Source organism: Octopus bimaculoides, chromosome 11, assembly GCF_001194135.2.
Source record: "Octopus bimaculoides isolate UCB-OBI-ISO-001 chromosome 11, ASM119413v2, whole genome shotgun sequence".
Classification (NCBI taxonomy): domain Eukaryota; kingdom Metazoa; phylum Mollusca; class Cephalopoda; order Octopoda; family Octopodidae; genus Octopus; species Octopus bimaculoides.
In genome coordinates this window covers 22,086,054-22,096,021 of record NC_068991.1, presented here as the reverse complement: position 1 = coordinate 22,096,021, position 9,968 = coordinate 22,086,054, and the positions used below count along the sequence as shown (strand labels likewise).

The 9,968-nt window shown below is 37.3% G+C and overlaps 1 protein-coding gene and 1 long non-coding RNA gene across 6 annotated transcripts in view; one reads left to right on the top strand and one right to left on the bottom strand.

Moving 5' to 3' along the window:
* The window catches only part of LOC128249059 (uncharacterized), an 8,960-nt gene extending 5,991 nt beyond the window's left edge, over positions 1-2,969 (bottom strand). The window contains exon 1 of one of the 2 annotated variants that reach the window (XR_008265162.1): positions 2,786-2,969. This is a non-coding gene — a long non-coding RNA (uncharacterized LOC128249059). Of the gene's footprint in view, positions 1-2,500; positions 2,763-2,785 lie in introns of those variants that run through there. The other variant, XR_008265161.1, reaches the window with a different exon arrangement.
* LOC106878537 (ribonuclease Oy) overlaps positions 1,368-9,968 on the top strand; it is a 56,430-nt gene continuing 47,829 nt past the window's right edge. Inside the window, exon 1 of one of the 4 annotated variants that reach the window (XM_052971598.1) lies at positions 1,368-1,710. The gene's annotated coding sequence lies outside the window, so the exon portion shown is untranslated. Of the gene's footprint in view, positions 1,711-3,033; positions 3,153-9,968 lie in introns of those variants that run through there. The other 3 variants (XM_052971600.1, XM_052971601.1, XM_052971599.1) reach the window with 3 other exon arrangements.

Here is a 9,968-nt window from a genome sequence, read left to right as displayed (position 1 = left end):
ACACACACACACACACACACACACACACACACACACAGAGGCAGACTTTAAGATTGAATAAGAATGACTTCTTTCATTGTTTCATAAATTCAAACTGCATATTTTACTATTATTTTTGGCATATTTTAATAAAGAAAATATCATTTTTAGCATATTCTATTGTTATTTTCATTGCCGAATTATTGACTGTAAAAATTTGTTCTAGGAGTTGATGCACTTCAGTTTCATTTGTCAGTGAATAAACCAATTCTAATTAATATTTAATAAGCACAAGTATGGCTGTGTGATTAAGGAACTTGCTTACTAACTATGCTGTCTTAGGTTCAATCCCCCTGTGTGAGATATCTTGGGCAAGTGTCTTCTATTATAGCATCAGGGCTGTCCAAAGCCTTGTAAATGAATTCAGTCGATGGAAACTGAAAGAAGCCTGTCATTTATATAATGTTAATATCTGGTCATAAAGTTAATGTCTGGTCATAGAGTGAGCAATGGTTTCACATCCACAAAGGCTGTAGCCTCGTGGATGACTCATTAGACTCTAGTCCAAAGACAAATTTAACTCTTCACCTCTTGGAGGTAGACATTTGTTATGGTCATTGGTCATCGAAGAATAGTCTGGTGTTAGTGAGGAGGGGTTATCTCCCCTAGACAAGCTATTTGAGGGCCAGGAGAGGGGGACAAGGGATCTATCCCTTGGGCTGCTTTTGGATCATCAGCACTCTTCCAGGCTTAGTCAGAGAACAGGGAATCCCATGCTTTTTACTATATATCTTAATTGTGGAAGGTTATAGGCTGATAAAGCAGCATAGCAATAATATGATAAGGACGCTAGGACTGTTGAAAAAGCATTATCTTCAAACTGATTAAAAGGACTGGAATAACATTTCTGTAATTATATCGAAAGAGCCGCAAAGGCTTTCTATTTCCCCAAGTTTCCGAATTTGTTATAATAACCAGAGTGACAATTTTTTTTTCAGATATATTTGCGAGTGTTTTGAGTGCTGTCAAAGTTGACTTCGTCTTTCATCCTTTCGGGGCGCTAAATTAAGTACCAGTTGCGTACTGGGGTCGATGTAATCGACTGCCCCACTTGCCCAAAATTCGGGTTTCGTGCCGAGAGTAGAAAAGAAGTTCACTCTGTAACCTAGAAGCTTCGGGTTCGAATCAACATCCCTATTGGGATGTTCAACCTTCTAGAAATAGATAGCACGAAAGTGCTATGTTTACACCCACAATCTTTCTTTGAGAAAGTTGGAATGTCTTTGAATATTGCGAATTGGCTAAACAACACACCCACCCACACACACACTGTGTATGATGCCTGCGAGCTGATCATGTGTATACAGAGACGCACAGACATACATGCACAAAGAGAGAGAGAGAGGGGGGAAAGAGAGAGATTGGGAAAAAATAGTGATAAGCTCTTTAATAAATTTTTCCGTCGTAAATTTCGTTATCAGTTTCGTTAATAGTAACAGTAAATTTACTTACATCAGAATTGTCTTAAAATCAGTTAAATATTTTCCGTGTAAATTTATGCACGTACAGTGGAAGACATATCTGATAAGTGGCCAACTGATTTGTTTACACTGATAACACACAGATACACACACACACACACATATATATATATACATATCAAAGAAAGCAGAGACGAAAGTTTTTGATTTCGATACAACTGCTCAGTGACTAGCTTTACTCGTACCTAAAGTAAGTATACAAGTTTGCTTCGTTTTCTTTTGCTTCCAACTACTTTTGAAAATACTTTATGATAACTGCCTAACAATAATAAGCATCATGCAACAGAAGAGGGGCACTCCGACATAAAACTGTAAAAAGACAGCCTGAAGGTGTTTAGTTTCGCATTTTACATTTAACGTTAAAGTTACTTTGAGTAGCGACCTGTTTCCTCGAAACCGTTCGCGTGCACACATTTTGTTACCATAACACGAAAGAAATTAACGTGAGCACAAATTAACGTGTGCACAAAGATTAGCCGCCTAAAATAATGCAATAATCATAAATATAGTATGCACTTTAGTTACATGAAAACAATACACTACATCAGATTTTTGCGTACTCCAACTACTAAAATTTAGAGGAAACAAGATCTGGTAGCCAGTATTATATGTAAATGAAAGCAAGTTGTCTTCAATTGAGTCTTCGCTAAGTTATTAAAAACGGCCGGGGTAGATCATTAAAAAGACACATAAGAGTAGAGGCCTAATACATAAACAAAATCAAACGGAGTAATCGCTAACACATCTTCAACTTGATTGAGATAGCGTGAAAACTCTCTCTTCACTCGGTCTTATTGTTGTTTAGTCCCAGATTAAGATGGAATCCAACGGGAAAAAAAAAATGAAATTGATTGTTGAACACCAAAAATTATCCAGATATTTAACTGCAACCTCGATTAAAACTGGGTCAAAGTTGAGAAAAATTTCTTGAACTAAAATTACTTATTACCTCTGTTTTGAACTCTCTCAACTTTACTTACCGATTTCTATTCTTGAAGATGATGCAGCAATGCAAAACAATGATGCAATACTTGCAATGTAATGATTTCAAACAGGTTGGGAGAAAATAACAAGAAATTAAGAAGTTACTCATTTTGCCCAGTTACTAATACACACACACGTACACAATATGTACTCAAATATACATACATAAACAGGTTCATACATACACACAGATAAACATATACATATGTACATACATACACAAAGAATAAACAAGCAATCCAGTTGAAAAAAAATAAATAAAAATACGCACACATACATACATATGTATGTAGGTGTGTGAAATCAATAAATGTAATCTAAGTGGCATAAAAAATTTGCAGTTTCATCTCGATTAAAATACCAGGTTATTCAGAACAAAATATTTGGCATCACTGACTGTCACTCAATCCCATTCTGTCATTTTAGTATCCTGCCACTACCACCACCACCACCACGATTGCATTGTGAAACAAACTGCATATTGTTATATATTATACACACACACACACACACACACACACACAGAGGAATAGTTGCATATGGTACGCCTTTGGTCATATATCTGATTGATTAGGGCTTATTGGGTCGGAGAAAGAACAGCCATTAATTTGTAGGACGATAATGGTACTTTTAAAGTTATATAGAAAGGCAAGTTTCTGTTGATGCAATAAATTAATAAATTAAGATTCAGTTAATGATGTAGTGATTTTTCTCGGAAAGAGTTGCAGATACTAAGAAAATATTGATATTTCTATTGATCTCATTCAGCTGCACTGTGACATTCACAAAGAAACAACGCAGTCACAGTTATATCCTTTGTTTGAAGAAATGATTTAGCAATATTTCTTGTTTGTCTGATTCTTTGTATGAAACTGTTGAAGCAGGTATTGGTGTACTTTAGGCAAGTCCTGCAAAAGAAAACAAAAACACTGGTTAAAGTTTGTTTATTAATTAATTAACCTTTTGTGTTTGAATCATGCTGAAGTCAACCATACATTTCATCTTTCTGAAGTTGATAATCTATCTATATATATATATATATATTTAAAAATAACGTCGACCACTAACGTGGACAGTTAATGCTGCTATATTTCATGTTGAGAACATTTTAGGTCTTAATAGACACAAGATGTGATCTATTTCTAGCGCATTAACTGTCCACGTTAGTGGTCGACGTTATTTTTTAAAATGTACCTTAATCCCCCGAGATTGCAGATAATATTTCTGAATCTCTTTGATTCTTTAGATGTGCTGTCCTCCTGATAATTATTCGATATTAATTAATATATGACTAATTACCAGATTTTATAATTATATATATATATATATATATATATAAAACTGAGAATGTCTGTCTGTATGTGTGCATCACTAAAATTTGAGAATTACCCAACCGATTTCATTCAAGTTTTGCACATGCATTACTTAGGGTCCATGCAGTGTCATGGGCCAAAAAAATTTTCAACTTCTTAGCTAATGTGAGCCTGGAGCAATCTCTTAGACTGTTTCGGTATTACATGTCAAAAGTGAAGCAATAACATCTCTATTGTAATGTGATATAATAGTTTCACTTTTATATGGTGTCACTTTTAATAATTTCATTTTTATTAGTTTCACTATGTATATATATATATATATATATATATATATATATATATATATATATACATGTTTGTATATATGCTGGGGCACCACCTTGGAGAATTAGGTCAAGTAAATTGATCCCAATACTTTTTTTTTAAAGCTTGTTACTTATTCTATCAGTCGCTTTTGCTGAACTTTTAAGTTACAGGTATGTAAACATACCAACATCAATTGTCAGGTGGTGATGGGAGACAAATACACACACACCCACACATACATGTCAGGCTTCTTTCAGTTTCCATCTACCAAATACACATAAGGCTTTGGTTGGCCTAAGGCTATAGTAGAAGACACTTGCCCAAAGTGTCACACAGAAAAATTATTGTAAAAATCATGGTTTTAAGGTTAAATGACATTGACAAATTAAATAATTAATTAATTAATAATAACAATGAATTCAAATTTTGGTGCAAGGCCAATAATTTTATTGGGAGGGTGTTAGTTGATTACACTGACCTCAATACTCATATTTTATTGTATCACCCCTCCCCTCATAAGGTTGAAGGGCAGAGTTAACCTCATTGAGATTTGAACACACATCCTCTTCCTGCCACTGACCTTTTTGTTGCCTCTTGACAGATTGTTCTCTTCCCATTTCACAAACAACACTTGACTATCATACAATTCATAACCTTTCACAAAAAAATACACAATGGCTTCAACAACAGGTTTTGCACTTATGCAACATAACAACAATTGACATCAGCAAAACACTTGACTTCATTTCCTGCTATATAATCATAAACAGAATATTTCTTATTTTCTTAAAAAACAAAGGCTGCCTAGCAAATTATCTCTTAGGTTGCCAAGCCTGTATAAAATACGAGAACAAGGCATTTAGAATCTGAAATTTCCTTAAAGGTGTACCATAAGGTTTTGTCATCTCAAATATTTCAAGTTGCCAAGCCTATATATTAACCACCATCTACTACAGCAACACTATATTGAAGAGGAAGATAGGATGGTTGTGACTGGAATCATTGCTTCTTGATCTCAGGTCTGCTTGATCAAAGTTATATGAGGCTACACAATAATTTTTGAAGTACAGAAATAGGTAGGATGGAGAAAAATGTACATGTCCATATTGACTTGCTGCATCTCATAAAACTGACATCTGAAAACAATGCCAGCAGCAGCAGACCATTGAAGACCAAGTCCAGCAGCACATGCTACAGTGGTTTGGCCATGTCTGCAGGATGAGCATGGAAGACTGCTACAACAACGTTTGTTGCAGCATGACCCATGCACAGGAGAATCCAGTGCAGTGCACCAAAGGAGACATGGGCGAAACAAGCTGAAGAAGACGTGAAGTTGCAGCACCTCAACCTCAAGCATGCTATGGCCCATGCCATGGATCAGAAAGCATGGAATATCATCAGCACCCACAACAGTGTATTGGTTGAGAGGATAGCATCCCACTCAAGTTGCCAGCTAGGGATTAAAGAAGAACAAATGTATGATGAGTGTCTTTCAGTTTCCATCTACTAAATCCATTCACAAGACTTTGGTCATCTCAGGGCTATAACTAGAAGATACTTTCCTTGTGTGCCACACAGTGGGAATGAACCAACCATAAATTATTACTTCAATAAATCTTCATCCATCTCAAGATAAAACATATGTAAAATGAAGGAATGAATAGATGTGCATATAATTGTCTTTTGTAATTTGATTATATAAGAATACTTTTAAACAATTATTTTATTTATGTTGCCTGAGTAGCAAAAATGGATCTTATTATTACAAGGTAAGATTAAGGTGGCAAGATGGTAGAATCATTAGCACACCAGGCAAAATTGCTTAGTGGCATTTTATCCGTCTTTATGTTTTCAGTTCAAATCTCATTGAGGTCAACTTTGCTTTTCATCCTTTTGGGATTGGTAAAATAAGTACCAGTTGAGCATTGAGGTTGATATAATCGACTAATCCCTTCTTCCGAAATTGCTGGCCTTGTGCCAAAATTTGAAGCTCTTATTATCAGGAAAGCAGATTGACAGAATTGTTAGAGTATCAAAAGAAAAAAAAGTTTTGCAGTGTTCTTTCTGGATCTCTACCTTTCGATTTCCAATCTTGCAGTGGCCAACTTTACATTTTATCCTTATGAGGGCAACAAAATAGGTACTAGTCAAGAACAGGGTTCATTTTAATTGACTAACACCCCCTCCCCTAAAAATTGCTGTTCCTGTTCCTATATTACTATCAATTATTGTTACTTTTATGTTTGTATATGTGGAGGCGCAATGGCCCAGTGGTTAGGGCAGCAGACTAGCGGTCATTGGATCGCGGTTTCGATTCCCAGACCGGGCGTTGTGAATGTTTATTGAGCAAAAACACCTAAAGCTCCACAAGGCTCCGGCAGGAGATGGTGGCGAACCCTGCAGGTCATGTGGATAGTTAGAGGTAGAGGGATAGAAGAAAGCTATTAAATGGGTGAGAGGAAGAAGAACGAAGTAAGAGTGAAAAAGTAGAAGGAAAGAATAGAAAGGGAAGAATAATCTTAAATCAAGTTAATCTGTGACTTTGTATGTATCACTTGCTCTCTCTCCCTCTTTTACTCTTACTCTCTATATTATATGTTGAGCTCGTGATCGATGTGTAAGAACGCCGGTATAGATAGAATGGAAGAAATATAAAAGTTGCTAGAAACAAAAGCCAAATCTCCCTTAAATCACACAAAGTAAATGGAATTTTAAAAATCTAATTACTGCACTGGAAAGTTCACATCGAGAAAATTCCATTGATGTAAAAATTTTCACGAAAAAGTGGAAAATGTGGATTTCTATAAACTTTTAAAAAGGCTACACACAGACAAACAACTTCAGCTTTATATATTAAGATATATATAAATGACCCCTCCCCCCAGGAGACTGTGATAGTCTGGTCCATGGCTCAGTGGTTGTGGACTTGTCTGAAAGGTTTGAAGACCTATTCCTCTCTGACCAAGCTCCTACCAACTTCTTGTTGAAGAGGAAAATGAAAGTAGAGGAGGTGCTGGTTTTTAGTGTGTTTAACAGAACATAAGTGAAAGCAGCAAAGTTGAATGGGCCTATCCTGTTTACATTTTTGTAAGTAGGAATAAAAACACTAGGTGGGAGTGTTTTTTATGCCTTGGATATGGTAGGGAATTTGAGCCTTTGTTTCAGGTTTCTCTCAAGAGCCTTCAGGTTTCTCCCCTAGAACTGTTCCCCTATTGGGGAGTCTGAATTTTTCTGGTTGTTTTTTGCATGTTATTTATTGTTACATACCATACTCATACTATATTTTGTTAACTCCTTTTAACTCGGTATAAATCCCACTTTTCTGTGTTTGTATTTCATTCTTGTATTGTCTTCAATGTCTTAGGTCCTTGTCCCCAGTTAATTTCATCTATTTGCAACAAGACATTATTATTAAGATGGTGAGCTGGCAGAATTGTTAGACCATTGGAAAAGTGCTTTGCATTATTTCTTTTGGCTATTTAAACACTAAGTTCAAATGTTGTTGAGGTCAACTTTTCTTTTCATCCTTTCAGGGTTGATAAAATAAAGTTCTAATCAAATAGTGAGGTTGATATAATTAATATACTCCACTCCTTGTGCCTATAGGAAAAAGAATCATCATTATTGTTATTAGTGTTTTTGTTATTGTTGTTGTTATCATCACCATCATCATGGTGGTGAGCTGGCAGAATCATGAGCATGCCAGGCAAAATGCTTAGTAGCATTTCAGCTGCCTTTACATTCTGAGTTCAAATTCCACCGAGGTTGACTTTGCCTTTCATCATTTTGGGGTCAATAAAATAAATACCAGTTAAGAACTGGGTTCGATGTAATTGACTTATCCTCACTCCCCACACCAAACAAAAAATTGCTGACCTTGTGCCAAAATTTGAAACCATAATTCTCATATATATATATAATTGAAAAACCCCCAGTAGACTGTGATAGTCATTAAAATAGAAATGAAATTTCATAAAATTTATTCTTTCTTTGCTGGCCAGTACCAAGTGATTCACAATCCTGTACTGGTCCATGGCTCAGTGGTTGTGGACTTCTTTCAGGACCAAATTAGTGAACTAGATAGGTGGCAGTTGATGGGGACAATCATCAACAACCACTGGTGGGCTGCCCTGAAGGTGATTAAAGCAGAATTGATAGTGTTTAGCAAAGAGTTAGCAATAGAATGGAATAGATTACAGGGTAAACTAGTTAGCAAATTAGAAGAGGCAATTAGAAAGGGCATTGCGACTGATGGGTTAGTGATGAGAATGGCCCTTGGCCATTTCTTCAAAGCAAAACATGAAGGTTGCATTGTCAGAGCTAAGACCTGTGTGCTCAAACAGGACAGAACTAAAGCTATCCAATGAGTCCAAACAGTGGAGATGTGACATGGAAACAAAGCCACAGTTAGGCCTTTGACAGATGGGGATGGGTACATTCTACGTGGCTCTGAGCAAAAGTGCATGGCTTTTCAGCAGCACTTCATGCAGCTGTTTGGAGTGGGCAATGGGTCAACAACAGTACTGGACTTTAGTTCATACCAGGATGGCTTGCTGAGGCTCTTGGCAGCTGATGCAAGGTTATGTGAAAAGCCGATAACAGCTGTTAAAATTCAGGAGGCGATGAGTGATTGCACAAGTTGCAGATCGCCCAGTTTGGGTGGTCTGTCCTATGAATTCTATGTATTCATGCCAGATTTGTTTGGCAACCTCTTGGGAGACATCTACTGCAACTGGCAACAGAACAGGAGAATTACTAGTGCTGTTAGCAGAGGTGAGGTGACCCTGCTGAGGAAGGATGCCAACAATGGGGACATACTAGGGAATTTGCGGTCTATTACTCTGCTAAACACAGAGTTTAAGATTTTGACCAATGTGTTAGTGAAAAGGCTGGCGCTTGTTGGCAGTAGCCTGGTCAGAGAAGTGTAAATGTACGCAATCCCGAGCAGGTCTATCCATGACAACCTCCACCTTGTGCGATACATCATAGAAAGGGCTGGGACCAAAGCTGGCTTTGGGGTTGCTTTGATCAATTTGGATCAATCAGAAGCATTCGATAGGATTGACCATCAGTACTTGGAAGCCGTCTTGAAAGCAGGCAGTTTTGGACCCATTTTTAGAGGCTGGATTGCTGTAATGCAAAGTAAATGATCACCTATCGGAGCTGTTTCACACCACACACTCAGTCCATCATGGCTGCCCCTTGTTGCCTCTTCTGTACATATTGGCATTTGAGCCACTGTTGCAGAAACTGTAACAGCTAAAGAGCATCCCTTTTGAACTGGGACTAGGAAGGGCAGTGTTGGCATACGAGGACAATATCACCATCATGGTGTCAGACACCTCTGAAGTGGAGACAGTCAGCACCATTCTAAAAGAATATCAGTCGGTTGCAGGGGTTAAAATCAATGCTGACAAATCGGTGGGTTTGTGGTTTGGCTCCTGGAGTGGGATGACAATGCCATTGGACAGTGTCATTGGATGCTGGTCCAACATCGAGGAAAAAAGTGTTTTGTTGATATACGGGCAACACACACACACAAACACGAACATGTATGCATACAAAAAACATGTATGCAATAGGTGTACATACAAACGTGTATGTGTGTTGCCCATATATATATATATATATATATATATATCATCATCATCGTTTAACGTCCGCTTTCCATGCTAGCATGGGTTGGACGATTTGACTGAGGACTGGTGAAACCGGATGGCAACACCAGGCTCCGATCTAATTTGGCAGAGTTTCTACAGCTGGATGCCCTTCCTAACGCCAACCACTCAGAGAGTGTAGTGGGTGCTTTTACGTGTCACCCGCACGAAAACGGCCACGCTCG